This window comes from Protopterus annectens, chromosome 10.part0 (genome assembly GCF_019279795.1).
Source record: "Protopterus annectens isolate FY-2018-M chromosome 10.part0, PAN1.0, whole genome shotgun sequence".
NCBI lineage: Eukaryota > Metazoa > Chordata > Ceratodontiformes > Protopteridae > Protopterus > Protopterus annectens.
Window position 1 is genome coordinate 1,237,601,276 of NC_056744.1, and position 17,500 is coordinate 1,237,618,775.

The following is a 17,500-nucleotide window of genomic DNA, read 5'->3' on the forward strand; positions in this document are numbered from 1 at the left end:
TTCCTCCACAAGTTTTCATATATGATATATCAGTGCTTTCTTGCAATAAGAAGGTGGCTTGTGCATTAGATAGTGAAAAGTGTGGCCAGCCATTCCGAAAGAAGGCATTGCAAGATTTGGGTCTACTAAGTTGATGATACAAAGACTGATGAATAGGAATGCCAGTTTTTTAGTGATGCTACAAGCTTTACTGATAAACATTTTAAGATTATTTAGTTGTTTTTCTGGATTAATGAAAAAGAAAATACTGGATAGAAAAGTTTAACAAAGTGTACATATATATATATATATATATGGAAAATAAATTATGGAAGGAGAGGAAACAAGAATATCATGTGTTTAACAATATGACAAATGATTCTCACAAAACATATGTAAATTAAGGGAGAGAAAAACAGAAAAATGGTAAATATGTTTCTTCATTTTTGGTAAAAAATTAAAAGTTGAGGAAGAAAAGATGATGTGTATATAATAATTATATGGATACCTAAAGATCAACAGAATATGCAAACAGTAGTAGTGAAATATTTAACAAGCATGTATAAAACATGTATAAAGAAAAGAAGTGTTGCAGAAAGATAAGGTGGAGAGTATTGAGATTTAGTGAGCAGGCTTAGACAGGAAGATATAAAAAATAACACAACTGAAGAAGCTAATAAGGATAATTCAGCATGACCAGCATAAAGAAGACAAGGTCTTGTAAGGAAGAGAAGAAAAATAGAAGAGTTTAATGGAAGAATTAAGAAATGAATGGTTGAAGAACAGAATAGATGGCAGACAGATTTCTGAGGGCACTGGCATATAAAAAGAAAAGTGAAAACAGAACATTTTCAGAATTGGAGACCATTGACTTTAGGAAACACGGACAATTAGCCATTCATGAAAATAACACAAAAATATTTCGGAAGTTAATGAATGGAGTATTTGATGAAAGTATTGATGGAGTACAAGAAAAAAGTAGAAGATATGTTGAATATCATAAAATAAGTGATATATTATTTTAAAAGTGAAATTATTGGCATGTAATATGGAGAAAACATATGACACTATTGAACATAAAAATGTACCATGCAATGTAATATGGATTACACAGAAAAGTTGAAAATATGTTCAGGCAAATATATAGTAAATGGAATGTATTTTTCTAAATGGAGTGAAGCAAGTATGTCAATTAAAGGGAATATTATTTATATTAGCAATGAGGGCAGTAATCATTAAAAGTAAAGAAAACACAGAAGCTATGAAGTGAGACATCAGGAATAGAATGGAGATACCAATATGCATATCATATGCAAATTATATATTTATAATAGTTAAAAATAAGATTTGGTTGAAATAAATAATAAATATAGGGAGTTGGCTAATATAGAATTAACATTGAATTCAATAAAAGCATATGATTTGGACAGACAGTAAGTAGGATGAATTTATTTTTCTAAAGCCGAAAGAAGTATCAGGGATAGGAGGTCTGAAAGTCATGGTATTGTAAAGCAAAAATTGGAAGAAAAATAGAAGAAAGTAAGGAAACTGTACGACTGTGGAGTGCATTTCAAATGTTCTTTAATAAAAATGTATATTTACTTCATGCTTATGTACTGCAAAAGTTGGTTTGCATTGGGCCAGTATTTATGTTACCAAATGAATATGAAAAAAGATTATTAGAAATGATAATTGGGTGTCTTTGGGTATCTAGATTGGGTGGGATCAAGCAAAGAATACCGCGTAGTGAGTAGAAAGATGGTGAATTAGGATGGATGAAAACAATGGTATATCTAGATACCTTAGACTTATATTATATATATTGTGGAAATACATAATAAAGAAAAGACTTTGGTAGCATAAGTTCTAAGGGAAAAACAATAAAGATTTCTAGAGTGGTGTAGTAATGAAGTAAAGAAATAAGTGTTATGAGAGTTTAGAACTCAAGTTACATAGTAAAAAATAAAAGAATGGAAAACAGAATTAGATCACTTAAAGACAGGAGGTTATGATATGAAAGTATTATGTAAACATTTTACTTGGAGTTATACCATGATAAAAAAGTGTTACAAGACATTCAGAAACAATTTTGATTTTGTACAGAAATTAATGTTAAAAAGAACTGTAAAAGCTCAAATTAAATATAAAAAAAAGAAAAAAATATGGATTTGAGGAAATGATTGAACAAGATTTGGTAAATGCACAAGAGTAAAAAAAAACAATATGAGTTTAAAAGGAATTATTTGGTGTTAAAAATGTATAAATATAATTTAGAATATGGTGAATGTTGTAAATATTGTTAATAAAAATAGTAACAATAAAGCCTCTACACCATTTTGATAAATGCCATGAGATCTTTTACATACCCCCAGCTTAGGCAAAATGGACTTAGTTTAATGATTCATCTGATAGATGACACAATCAGGAGAGCAGCACCATGTAATGCTGCACTGCAGCGCCAGCAATGGAAAATAAATCCAGTCACCTGGGATGTGAATAGAACCCACAGCCTTTAGATCTTCCAAAGCCAAAAGTGAGCATGCTACCTCTTGATCCACTGACATAGCAGCATTGCTTTTACTGGTACCTTGTAGAAGCAAGAGTCATATCTTTAACATGTTGAGAATTAGAGTACACTATCCCAAACAACTTCTTTCTACTGCAAAGTCTTCATTTAATGAGGTTTGTGTACAAAACTGGACAAGCATGTGTTTTTCTTTTTCAAATTAAGATTCAGACTATTTGTATATACATGCATCTTTCAAGAGAGAGCAAGGTGCTCCACATTTGGAATCTATATTCATGTTTAGTGCAATCATTCAGGTTTTTACAATCTGACTCTGACCTAATGTCACTAAATACACCTTGATGCCCAGTGAAGTAAGAGCTCTGAGAATGTGTAAACCAGTTATTATACACAGTCTTCAAGGGATCGAAGTAGCGGTCGTAATCGTACTGTACTTATTAACGTTACCCTTTACATTCCATTCTGTTATACCGCATGTCACTTCCTCTGCTTTGGCTCCTTGTTTCCCCACAATGTCTAAGATATTTTACCTGCACAGGCATCTTCCTTATTAGAATTGTGGAAATAATACTGGGATTTCAGGGGTGAGATACATGAATCCCACATCACTGCACATCTGCATACTGGTCTGGATGGGCAGCATCTTGGCAGTCTTTATATTAAAAAAGTGTGCATTTCACTCATGGGCAGTTAATGTCTTAGGGACTAGAAATAAGCAGTAAATTAAGGATTCCATGGGTAACTATACACATTGTTGTGTTAAATAATATCCTATGGAAACATCAGAAACACACTTACTCTGGTCAGGGAGGAAGCTCTTATCTCATGTAGTTTATGCTAGCAGATGCAAAGGTCTGTAGTTGCTCTGCTTAGTGCATCAGTTATCTGCAAGATTTTAGGGATTGTTATCATGCTCACACTTTAAGGTCTGAAGCCCCCTTAAGGTATCCTGTTTTCGTACTCTGTCCATCTTCCTAACATCCTTAAAATGACCTTATCTGACAAGAAGTGCCATTGCTGTTACCCCATGTTAATTTCAGCCATGCATGAATACTAGCTGATGTTTTCTTTCTGTAGGCCTTCCCACAGTCATTAACTAATAGTCATGATTCTAGAGCTTACTCCTGAAATTCCATCTGTTTTACCCCTTACTTGCAAGACTTTGCATCCCTTTTTCCCGACATAAGACAAATGACAGTTTTAAATGAAACTGCTTAACAGGCCCACACACTAAATTGTAATAAATGTTAATGGATGTCATCTCCTATGTCAGTACACAGCAGCATGCATAGGATGCATTCCAGACATCGCTTCCCCAACCTTAGTGCATTTCCTGGTTCTTTTCAGATAAACTCCGTGGAATGTGTGCATGCATATTTCTGTTGCTTGATTTGATCCTCCTCTGTTCATATTTTATATTTTCTTATCTGTATTTGTTTGCATTGTTGATCCACTCCTTGGGCATCCCAATATATGTTAAAAGTCAGTCAAAAACATTACCAACCATTATTTTTTTCCCAAAGTGTCCATAAATCAATAATCTTAGCATAAGAACAATGGATGACAAGATAAATAATATGACCTATTTTTCTATAATCTATTAATGTAATACATGACAACACAGCAACACCTCACCTAAATACTCCAGGCCATGAGATGCTACCAAACCCTCCTTTATATAATCTACAACAAAGATTAAAATAGGAAGGGAGAGAAGCTTACTATCATTCCAGGAAGGTCTAGGAACTGGAGGCTAAACTATACCACAAGCCGCATCATGCTGAGAAGCTCCAGATGAGGAAAACCATTAAGCTGCATGAAAAGAGAAACTCCAAATAGCAGAAAAATGAGAAAACACCCAAAAAAGCTGCACCAGAATACCTGTTTGGGCAGAAAGGGACAGTCCCAAACCAAAGTGCTGTCAAACATGATAAGCAGAAGAGCAAAGAAAATACCGGTAAATGTGAAGTTCCTGTGCCAAAACATCACGCCCAAGGTGAAACAAAGTTTTTCAAGTTTATTTGCACAGGAAAGAGAAATAAGAGGGCCTGCAAGTGTATGGTTACTAACTTCTGTTTTTTTTTTTTTTTTTTGAGCGATGGATTTACTCAAAAACCTCCAAAGTTTGAAAGATTCATAAGACTAATCAGATTATGGCTCAAAAAAGCACATGTAATCCATCCAGAACTAAAAGCAATATTTTGCCATTTTAATGCTGTAAAAAGAAAAATCATTTCCTCTCTTCACATCACTAGTTGTAATTACCAAAGGAACTGTCATAGAAGTAAATGTTACTGAACCTGGCCTGGTCACACAAGGAGGCAAAGTTATCTGGGTTAAGTATACTAAAGTGACAAACAATCCTGAAAATAATGGCTGCATCAGTGCCGTTCTGATTGTTAAATAATGCCTTACATTTTCTATGATGTGCTACATCTGAGGACCTGGAAGAAGTATGGAGAACATCTTATTTATAGTTGCAGCTTAATAGGCCAGAAGAATAATGGTAGCCTGAAGAATTACCTTTGAAGCATCTTACTCACTAAAAATTTGACAGAGTAAAATGTAACCTTAGATGATTGGAACTTTTCAAGAGTCCAGAACTGTTTGTAGCACAGGAGTATGTCTGTGAACAGTGATGGAGATGTTTACTTTCTAACACCAATAATAATAAAGTCATTTGTTTTCAAGAAAAAGAAAAAAAAAGGAGGAGGGAGTGGTCAGCATAGTGGTTAAGGTCTTTACCTCATAGATGCAAAATACAGGGTTTGATTCTGACTACTGATTATTGACTAGGCTTGTAGTACTCTGCAGACTGATAGTCTAGTATAAACATATATTAACAAACATTAGAAAAAATGATTACCACTATAACATTGTTGTCACTTACTGCACTCAAAATTACAACCGTTGATATACGCATATGTTGCCTGACACATTATGTTAATATGAACATGCAATACCCTTCCCCAGATATATAAACATGTAATAAAAAGATATATTCCTAATGTCCCCATACAGCACAGCTACTGACATCACATAGGAAATATGTGCCCACTGTCCACAGTGTCTTCACCTCCGCTGCTTACTAACATGCATATAACCATTTAGTAGGGCAGCATAACCCTGATCACCCTAACCAACTAAGCAGCGTTCTCACACCCACTCACTTATTTTACTTTTGCAGCAGTGTCTTCACCTCCACTGCTTACTAACATGCATATAACCATTTAGTAGGATAGCATAACCCTGCTCACCCTAACCAAATAAGCAGCGTCCTCACACCCACTCACTTATTTTTACTTATGAAGCAGTGTCCAAACCTCCGCTGCTTACTAACATGCATATAACCATTTAGTAGGGTAGCATAACCCTGCTCAGCCTAACCAAATAAGCAGAGTCCTCACACTCACTCACTTATTTTTACTTATGAAGCAGTATCTTCACCTCCGCTGCTTACTAACATGCATATAACCATTTAGTAGAGTAGCATAACCCTGCTCACCCTAAACAAATAAGCAGCGTCCTCACACCCACTCACTTATTTTTACTTATGAAGCAGTGTCTTCACCTCCGCTGCTTACTACCATGCATATAACCATTTTGTAGGGTAGCATAACCCTACTCACCCTAACCAAATAAGCAGAGTCCTCACACTCACTCACTTATTTTTACTTATGAAGCAGTGACTTCACCACCGCTGCTTACTAACATGCATATAACCATTTAGTAGGGCAGCATAACCCTGCTCACCCTAACCAACTAAGCAGCATCCTCACACCCACTCACTTATTTTATTTTTGAAGCAGTGTCCTTACCTCCACTCGTGTACTTACTTATCAAGCAGCAGCCCATCGTTTACTTCCATTCCACAACTCATTGAATTAAACATCCGATACTATATTCTCTGCCAACCAGCCTTACATGTGCTGTTCCCCCTCATTCACTCCAAAAACCTTCAACAAAGCCTCCAAAACAAGCATAAATGTACACTGAAAAGGTCCACACCAAAATCTTTCAGGTATACTCCATCCTCTCTGAACCAAAATAGATCCCTGTCATAGCCATCCCAGTGCCCTATCATAACTACCCAAAGCAGCCAGTTGCCTAAGTAGCTTAACATTAACAAACCGATGAGACCTCTCCAAAGCCAAAATAACTATGGTGCTACCTCCAACCACACAGTACACATGCACAGGTATAACATCTTTAAAATAAACAGATCCTCATTTATCCTAACTACCAACTGTAGCTTCGGAGTTATTCCCAAATAGTTACCTACAAAATCTACCACCAGGACACTAAGGAACCCAATGCCACCCAAAACAGGGAAAACCCCAACTGAGTGCCATCCAGCCTAACTGCAGCCCCTTTTTGACACTCAGTGGATATAAGAATGACAAACAATAGACCTGGGAAGGCATACAATAAAGCTCGCAGACAGTCGAATTCTCTTCCTTTAATGTCACAACCAAAGCACAAAAACAAAGCTCTGCATTAACGTCCTGAATTACATTTTCGTTTGTAAAACTTCATCAGATGTAGGCTTGTAGACTTGAACAAAGCACTTCAAATCAAACAGAAACATGAAGCACTTAATGGCACAAGTGTGGCTTCCAAATCAAATAATTACTGCAGTATTATTGTCAAAAACACCCACATACCCTTCCATCACTCCTTCAAACCCTCCACCTACCAACAAGAAATCATCCAATTAATGCACCACCTTTTGAGTACCCAGCTGATGCTACCCAATCCAATGCAGTGCAGTGCCAAACTTGTCAACATGGTACAGGCCAATAAAAACCCCAGTGGCATGGCCATTTCAAAGTAAACTTGTTTTCTACCCCATGCCCAGCCACGGCCACTCTTCTTCCTGCACCAGTAATAACCAAAGCAGACTCAAATACACCCTTCTCAGCCACCGATCTCTAAAACTGTCTAAAGGAGGACACCCAAATGAGCACAGGATCAGCTTGCACCCCACTCTTTTCCAAATCATCAAAAAAATCTCCTCCTACCCCCAAATCAAACACCAGTTCTTACCAGTTGAGCCTCACTTTTAACCCTTGACTACCTACAGAAAACCCTAAAATTCCTCCACCATTATCAAGTCAGGAAATTACCTGAGCTTATGCTGTAATGCTCACAACTCAATGGTTAAACCATCACTCAGTCTTCCCCTGTGGCCCCTCAAAGACACCCCTCCCCTCAAAACTTACCCCACCCCAAAGTCTTAAAATCCCTGAAGCGAAGGAGGAATGCTTCCCCTTCAATTAGAAAAAAGCCCAAATTGACCACTTTCCCTTCTCGATGACCACACTGAAAAATTGGATGTATGCCCACACACTTTGCACAAGGGAGTGAAAACCCTGCACCACCCACCAACAACATCCCATACTTAAGGCCCTGCCTACACCCACACTTTCCCCTCCTAATTTACCCCATCTGCTAGCGGTTCCAGAGTTATCCATAATAGTGAATTGTAAACATCTGGATGGAATAGAGACCTTATAAAAGTGTGAAAGGATATTTATTTATTTATTTATTTATTTATTTATATTTGTTTTCTGGGAAAGTCCAACTGGGCCAGAAGCCCGTTTTCAGTGGAGGCCCGGGGAGAAAAGCTCCATAGAAATATAAGCAAAATACAATAATTAGTACAATAGTACACATATAGTAAAGTGCAGAATATACATCATCCAGTTTAGTCTATACAAAGAAGTATTCAATACTGTTTTCCAGAAGATAGAAGTTCAAAATAGAAATCACACAAACATATCAGTAAAAATCACTCCGAGAATAATAAAATTAGTTCTGTGTACATATTAAATAATAGTTATGAACAAATGAGATTTCCTTTATATATTTTTTATGAGCAGTAGTAACATTGAGGATAGGGAGAAGATGAGGTAAGGAGTGAACTGTATTGTCAGAGAGTTATAAATATCTCGTCAATCAGGTCTGGTGCAGGAGCAATGCCAGTTTTTGGATAGATGTTCAAACAGTAGTTGTTTGAAATTGGTAGATTCAGGTCTGTTTTAGAGGGTGTGGGGTAGAGAGTTCCATAATTTGGCTATTTGATTTGAGAATAGGGCTTCGCCATGAGTGTTGTTAGCTTTGTTTACTGTGACCAAGTTTCTTTCTGCAGATCTTAGACTTTGTGGGCATGACTAGGGAACAACAAGTTCCTTGAGGGACAGGCAACTGTCAGGATGGAGGATGATATTGTGTGTGAATTTACGTTGGTAGAGATGGAGAAGGTTAGTGAGTGTGAACCGATTTAATTTATGTAGAGCAATACAATGGTGGGTTTGGTGGGGAAGGTTGGCTGTGGAATGGGCTATTTTGTTGTAGCAAGTTTCCAATTTGGTTAAGTCAAAGTTGGTAAAAAGGGGGAATGCATAAAGGAGCATAGAGAGGAGGACGTTTCTGGATATGGCTAGTCTAGTATTATCAGTGAGGAATGGCTAGTTTCTGTACAGTGAGCCAAGTTTAACGTGAACTTTCTTAATTGTGATAGCTATGTGTTGGTCGAATCTGAGTTTGTTGTTGATAGTCACACTGAGGAATTTTGTATGCTCAACTGGTTGGATGACTGTGTTGTTTGCTGAGAGAATGGTGAAAGGAGGGGTGGTAGGTGATTGTTTGCTGCTGGTAAATTTATTTATTTATTTTATTTAACATTTGTTTAGTGGGAAAGTCTGACTTAGAATGAGCCAATCTTCAGCGGAGGACAGGAAAAACACTCCAGATGCATGTTTTTGTAAATAGCATTAACTGTGTCTTTTTGGGGTTAAGGATTAGTAGTGATTTACTTAGATATGTTTTGATATCATTAAACGCTTGTTGGACTACTATCTGGAGGTCTGGTAAGGTATCTGCAGAGCAGATTAAAATTGAATCGTCTGCATACTGAACTACTTTATCACGTGTTGTGGATGAGGCTAGATCATTACAGAAGATGGTGAAAAGAAGGGGCCCTAGTATGGATCCTTGGGGGAATCTGACTGAGACAGACAGAAGTGGTGCTGGTTCAGATTTCCATCATACTGCTTGTCTGTCAGAAAGATAGCTTAGGAATGGGGAGAGGGAAATCTTTGATAGGTTTAGTGAGGCAAGAGTATTAAGCAGTTTCTGATGGAAGACAGTGCAGAATGCTTTTGACATGTTTAGGAAGATAGATGCTACTTGCTGGTTTGAATTTCTATGTTGGTTGATGGTGTTAGAGGAATTAATTAGGGCTGTGTTGGTGCTGTGTTTCAGTCTGAAACTGTGTTGGGAGGGAGAGATAAGGTTGTGAGATAACAGTAACCAACAAACGTGAGGAAACAGTCCAGAAACAATACAAAATATCCAAAAGAAATGGACCAAAGCAAAGGCACGTAAAATACTCCACTGTTTATTGGCTCAAACAGTAAGCAAGCACAGTTTAACGCTCACAATAAATTACTTCATCAGAAAATACAGAGCAGTACAAGTGCTTGCATTTAAATAAGGACCCACCCACAAAGCAATTAAATCCTGATATACAATTAAAAAGACATACACATAAGCCACAAATGTTAAATATAAGATATTTAAAACTCCTATAGAACTGTAAAAAATAATGTAAGAATATAAAATGTTAAATACTATCTGTTAAAATGCACACTTATATGCCACAAACAAGTTATAACTTAGCTTCTCTAAGTATTACAGTTGGTGTATGTTCTACCCACCAACTTTTTGTTTTTCGCCTTAATGAAAACACTTTCATCGTGAATGATGTGGGGACATTGGGGACAGGCACCACACCTGTATGTACCTACTTTTCTGTGAGAAAAAACGGGCTTATGCTGGTTTTGTTCGAGCACATTTTTTATGTTCTGTCCCTTTCTATAAATAACCTTAAGGGGCTGGTTCTTAAAAACATCTAGATCTGTAAGTTCAATGAATTTATTCCATTCTTTCTCTAAAATACCTTTAAGAAAATAGGCATCACCACTGAAATTTGTGACAAAGGCTCTGTTGTAATGTAGATCTGAAGTATCAAGTGTCTTTTTACCCACCATAAAAGAACCTGTACCTAGTATTGGGGGTATTTATCCTGTCTGCCCATGAGTACCTCCTTCTTAACATCCAAGATCAGGGTCCCAGGGTAGTGTCTTTCCTCAAACATCCTTGCTATAATATCACACTCAGTGTGAAAATCCTCATCTAATGAGGTCATACAGCTAGCCCTAACCAACTGACCTTTAATGATACCTTTTTTTTGAAAAGCAGGATGGTACTAGAGTACCTAATATAGGAATTTAAAAATGTTTTCTTCCTATAAATTTTGGATTTAAACCCCCCCTTAATCTTGAAAATAGAAATGTCCAGGTAATGCACCAAATCAAAGGTAACCTGATGGGTAAATTCTAAAAATGTAGTAGTTTGTGCCAAATAGCCCATGAATTCATCCAACTTTTGCATAGTGCCCTCCCAAAAAAGACAAATGTCATCCAGAAATCTTTTGTACATCCTCCAACATTTGGAGAATGTACTGTTGAAGAGAAATTTGTGCTCCCACATCACCAAAATAATATTGGCATATGTGGGATCACAATTGGCACCCGTAACAACCCCACGCTCCTGCCAAAAGAACTCCCCTTCAAAAAATCTGAAGTTATTCTTGAGAATCAATTCGACCAATTCAATACAAACAAAATATCATTATCTGAGACTCCTTCTTGTAATCTAAGGGCCTCTTCTAACCACATTAATCCCCAATGTCATGGGGATCACAGAAAACAAGTCAGTGATGTCAATAGTGACAAAAAACAGTTCTTGCCAAAACAATTCCGACTTGACATTACTTAAAAATCCCAGGATTCCAACAAAATATGCTCTTCTCCAATCCAAATATTTGGCAAGAGAGCAGTTGTTGAGCCCTCTGAGGCCACAAAGATGTACTCTAAATTCAGTTTATGTACGAACATCTTATATAACGTTTGAAAGGTTACTTTTCTGTGTTGGAATAAACTTAAATTATTTCATAAACAATCTAAAACAATCCACTTCACTGTAATCAAAAATATGGAAACTGGAATAACTAAAAACATTGTTTTCTCTTGTAATCATCAAATCACCATTCATCTCCGGTACCTGGAGTACCCCCCCCCTCCCTTCCAGTATCCTGGTTCCCTGTAAAACTGGTTGCCCTGATGGTTGTTCATATTTCTAATTCTTTCTGACCTACGAGGGGGGACAAACTAATTTTCCTGTTCTACATTATCAGTTTCCTGCAATTGTAAAGAGGAATTCTGGTTGTTATGCATATCATGAAAATCATGTTTGTTCATGTTTTGATTACCTCCTGAATACCCACCACCCTCTTATGGTGTGAAATTGTGCTGTACCTTCTGAGCAGGGTACTGTTTACCATCCCTGTCATCCTTCAGGTCCCTATCCATTTTTTTATACTTCCTTCTTAAAATATCGTCACACCTGTCATCCACACAACGTCTGACATCAAAATATATAGCCCTTTCATGTTCAGCCCCAAACAGCAAATCACTCGTAATGGCATTAATTAAACTGTCAATATACAGTTTTAAATTGTCCATTTCTCGCTCATTATTTTTAATAATGGACCTCAAAATGTCCAAACCACATTTATCAAAAATGGCTAGGAGTTCAGAATGAAACTCAGAGCCTGCAATAACATTGTTCGGGTATTTATAAACTCGTTAACCCTTAGGGACAATACCAACCATGACACATTCATTTAAATACATATTGTCCAGTGACAAAGATTTGTACCTTAAGAGAACATCATACAATTTGTTGAGTCCATTAGCGTAATTGTCCATAAGTGGTTCATTGACAGCAACAGTCTCTAGTTTCCAAAAAAATGGCTTGTGCATCAGCCAGGTTTTTAAATCCACCTGCGAAAGATTCAGCCTCTGTGAAGACTGGCCAACTTCTTCCTCGATCACCGGAGATAACTCTCCCTGCATGTGAAAGACACTGGGTGTACTTTCCAGTGTATCCCTTTCATTACACCCTTGAGAAGTTGAAAGTGGCAAGCTCCCTTTCTGAAGAACTTGCTTCGGCCCTTGTACACATTGCGGAAGGCCGGAAATGGCTGTTAATTCCTGGTTGCATGGAATACCGATGTTCAAAAGCAGGGCTGACAATCCCTGGCCAATAGGAGTGAGTAGGTCAACAAGCTGTGTAAGTTGATCCACCAATTTACGAAATTCCCCCAACTCAGACCCATGATGACATCTCATTTGGGTCTCGGTAGGCGTGTGTCCTTCCATATCCTCCATAATATCACCAGTAACCAACAAAATTGAGGAAACAGTCCAGAAACACCACAAAATATCCAAAAGAACTGGACCGAAGCAAGGAAATGTAAAATACTTCACTCTTTATTGGCTCAAAGAATAAGCAATCACAGTTTAACACTCACAATAAATTCAATATGTTTTTGTCCGAGAACCTCCCAGACTTCATCAGAAAATATAGAGTAGTACAAGTGCCTGCATTTAAATAAGGACCCACCCACAAAGCAATTAAATCCTGATATACAATTAAAAAGACATACCACAAGCCATAAATGTTAAATATAAGATATTTAAAACTCCTATAGAACTGGAAAAAATAATGTAAGAATATAAAATGTTAAATACTAGCCGTTAAAATTGAATTATTATCCAGGGACATCAGAGGAGGCCCCTGGGAAATGAAGTTAGCATTTAGGAAAATCTATTGGCAAAAAGTCTTGGAGGCAAACAAAAATCTAGGTCTAAATGATCATATTTCCCATCTTCCTTTGTTAAAACTTAGAGCAGCTAAATTATAACTTGTTTGTGGCATATAAGTGTGCATTTGCTATTAAAAAGAATTGTTATCACCCAGCCACAGTAATAAGAACTGTAAACATCCAGTCACCTATGTTAGACTCTTCAGGTTGGTATCCTTATTAAAAGTGTTATTCTTGGCTTGAAATAACTATAGAAAGAACCCGGACCATAGCAGTTGTTTTATTTGGCAATGTTGCAGTTGTTGGGAGGGGATGGCCTGAGCTGGGATGATAAAGGCAGACCAAGTGTGCTGTAAAAAGAGATAATAATTGATGTTAAGAATATGGCTAGTTATTGCAAAGTACACAACACCTCCATGAGCAGTAAAGTAAGACGAATGAGGGTGATCTGACTGAGTGCAGATGTGTGCTGTTAGGAGAGGTATAACGAAATATGGAGTGGTTGTAATGGGATCTGTGGTGTCTGTGGAGTGTGTGTGCAATGACTGAGAGAGACAGAAGTTAAACAGACCATAATGTATGGACTGCTGACCTCAGGGCTTGTAGTGGATTAAATACCAGGCAGAAATCATATAATAGTAACAGTAAAACACATATTCATCTTTTCTCAAAATAACAGTGCAGTAGGCAATAATTGGTTAGAAAACATTTGAAGATAACACAGAATCCACTCTTACACAGAACTGTAATATTAAGTAATACAGAATAGCACTGATCAATAGAAGCCAAAGAACCTTGTCAGTTGCCACTAAGGATCAAGCATTTCCATCTCTGGCAACTTAAAACACTGCTTTAACAAATGGAATATGTGCATTTATAGCTTCTAAAAATAACTAGGGAAAGGATACTGTAGGCAAGTCCACAAAACGGTCAATACCAATTAAGGAGCATTGCATTACACAAGTCGCCAGCCAAAGTCCATTGTAAGCATAACAGCCAAAGCCCATTGGAAGTGCATAGCCCATTGCCTTTCACTTCTTTTTGTTGTTCTAATTTAACCACAAATAATTTATAGAATGCCTACAGTGTAACCAAACCTCCAGAACGGAGTATCCTAAAATCTAAGATCAACTCACATTAACATCTACTCTGCAGAGAACTGTCCTTGTCTCAATCGCCAGCCTTTAACCTGTCATCATAAACTGGCTGGTTTCTTGCCAAAACATGAAGTCACATAAAAATTCTGCAGCTGCAAACAATTACTTACATTTAATCATACTACTGCGGTATTGTCACAGTGAGATGTCAACTTATCCTACCTGTTGATCGGTTACCAGTTAACCTGTAAAATATTATCTATGCTGTAGAGGGCTTAGTTAATCATTTCAAAATGCAACACTTTTATTGTAAAATATATAGTCCCAGACTGGTCTTCAAGAAAGCAACATAAGTCAGAGTAGATAGAAACCTGGGGGAAATGCAAATACGAGGTGCACGTCACTTCAACTCCTTGAGCTTAAAAAGACGACTACCATTCATATTCATATAACACCGAATCACTGTCTTAGAAGTAATAGTTGCTTCACAAATGAAGGCACTACAACTGTTTTTTTTTTCTTTTATCACACTCTGCTATTTGAAAAGCTAAAAATATAAATAAATTAACAAACAACAAACCCCCATGAGAAATGAACTAATCCCAACTGGACGCAGCACAACTTGCTCCCTAAGCTCTACAAAAGAATGAAGTAGCTCCTGAACCTCAAGATATGTCAGTAATCATAATCAGAGCCTGGCACCCCAGCAAATGGTAAAGGAGATGAAGTTATCCTTCCGTTCTTTCTACTTGCCAGTTAAAGTTCCAAGAGTTCAGTTTCTGCCATGTGTGTATCTATTAAAATGTGAGGCAAAACCTGGACCTTCTGTGAAAATCTGCACTTCTCGCCTTCCCACCTAATGGCTAAGACTACACCACGCATGTTTGGAAGCAATCAAGCCTACCGCTTGGCGGAATGCAAACCAAACACTGATCCACCAAGAATAACTATGCCACCACCAAAATCATTTATAGTTAACTGCCGTGACGTGAACATCAACTCCAATGGAAATCAAAGTCACAGCATACCCCTCTCAACCTCTTAGTGAGAGGAATCTGGACAAAGCCATTAATAAGAGTGGGACAAAGGCACCAAAATAAATATTCCTCTTACAAACTTAGAAAGTTGATAGAATAACAGGTTTTGCATGAGCATGAAGGTATGAAATCTGAAACTCAAATGCCTGTCATTGTTTCTAGCTTTAATCTTTAATGATTTCCACTAATTTTCCAGAAAACCACAGGTTAAGGAAAAAATTTACCAAAACTATAAGGCAAAAATGAGGACATTCTGTGAAAATCTGTACAGGAGCCGCAGAACACAGCAGCAACCCAAATCAGCGCCATCCATGCTCTTCATCAGCTTCCTATGACTGGTCGCATAGCAGCTAATCAACAACCCCAAACAGCCCTGGAAACTGCTGCCCTTGCACCAAAAAAAAAAAAAAAAATTCCATCCAAAAACAAGCACCCCACAACCACCAACAATGACAATAAAGCACACCGTGTAACCACCAGTCCACCATTACTCATAATACCTAAACCCTCAGCCTTGAGAATGCACACCACCTCTGCTTCCAAGCTTCCAATGCATACCACAATACTGAGAACCAAGGGCCAAACAAAATAAAGCCGCCTCACCAATGATTATTACACACCCAAACTACCTTGACCAAGATTATATTTTAAAATGATAACTCCGCAACCATGCCATCCACATCCACCTCACACTGAGCATGGCTACTTAGCAACATTATGTCTTTCAAAGTCCAAGGACTACCTGCTCCACAGTACCTACTGGTCATCACAGACATAATACTTGCAATAGTAAGTCCACACCAAAATCTGATCCCTTTCCCAGTTGCACTCATACAAAACCAGTTAAGCCCCTCCTTGCACTTACCACATTTCCTCCCAAACCTCCTACCTTCACAATTTAACCCTTTCATCCCCACCACCCTAACCTTCCATTACCATCTTATATCCCATAGATATTCCTACCTGACCCTTCCCTGAAGATGTTCCTGGAACTGGTTTGTTCCCAAACCTCATATCTCATAGAAATCACATACTCAGAAGCATGGAATAGGACCATTTAGCAGGTATCATATTTATATATATGAAATGTTTGTTTTAAACTGTCAACTATTCACTTTTACAGCAAAATCTCCCTAAATGTAGTTTCTTAGAAGACAGTATTCTAAACAGGATCACCAACTATAATTTAACCTTCATAAGATTAACAGATAATAGCTGTGCAAACACCATTATCAGAGATCCCCTCATGCATCAATTTTAAGTTCTTTATTTTTATCCATCTCTACCAATTACTTATCATTTAATTTATTACAAATTAATTGCTACTTTACAAAGGTGTTATTGTGATCACTGAAGCATTGAAGCACACAAATCTTCCTAAAAGTTAAACAAATTAATCCGATCATAGATAAGCATACACTGGAGCTGCTGTATCTAAAACAAACAAATCATTAGTTCTCAAAAATAAACAATTATGCTCTCTGAAAATCCCCAAAGACTAAGTTCAGTGCAGGAGCTACACATTCATGACACCTTGGTTCACCACTACCAGCAACCTTATATCAAAAATACTTGGGTGTGGTACTAGACAAATCTCCTTCCATTATCAAACAATCCAAAACATATAAAGGCCTACTGCAGTTTAAAGTCTCATACAAAGTTCCCTTTCTTCTAAGGAAACCAAATATACATAATCCCAAGCATATAAAGTCCTAGCACAACTAAAAGTCTCATAAAAGTATCCCATCTTCTAACTAAGGAAACCATATAAAGTCCTAACACAAGTTAAAGTCTAATTAAGAAATAGTTAAAGAATAATTAAGCAATACTCGATGACGTGGTGTGGTATATTGAAGATTTACCCAAGGTCGGTGTGTTTTAATCACGAAGGCGAAGCCCGAGTGATTAAATAAAGCCAGCCATGGGTAAATTTCAGTATACCACAACCACGGAGTCAGTTATTGCTATTATACAATAACATTATTTAAGAAAAAAATACTTACTTTTCTTAAATAATGTCTTTATATAACAGCGCCATACTGTTCTTCCATGGCTGGTGGTATCCTGCTGCCTTGTTGTCCCTCAAATGTTCATAAATACTTATTAAATGGTGAACCTAAATTCT

General features: G+C 37.2%; 1 protein-coding gene and 1 pseudogene across 3 annotated transcripts in view; both read left to right on the top strand.

The window, feature by feature from the left end:
- The window catches only part of TNR (tenascin R), a 5,843,683-nt gene that overhangs the window by 4,398,651 nt on the left and 1,427,532 nt on the right, over positions 1-17,500 (top strand). The window lies entirely within an intron of this gene.
- LOC122814262 lies at positions 771-4,913 on the top strand (annotated as a pseudogene).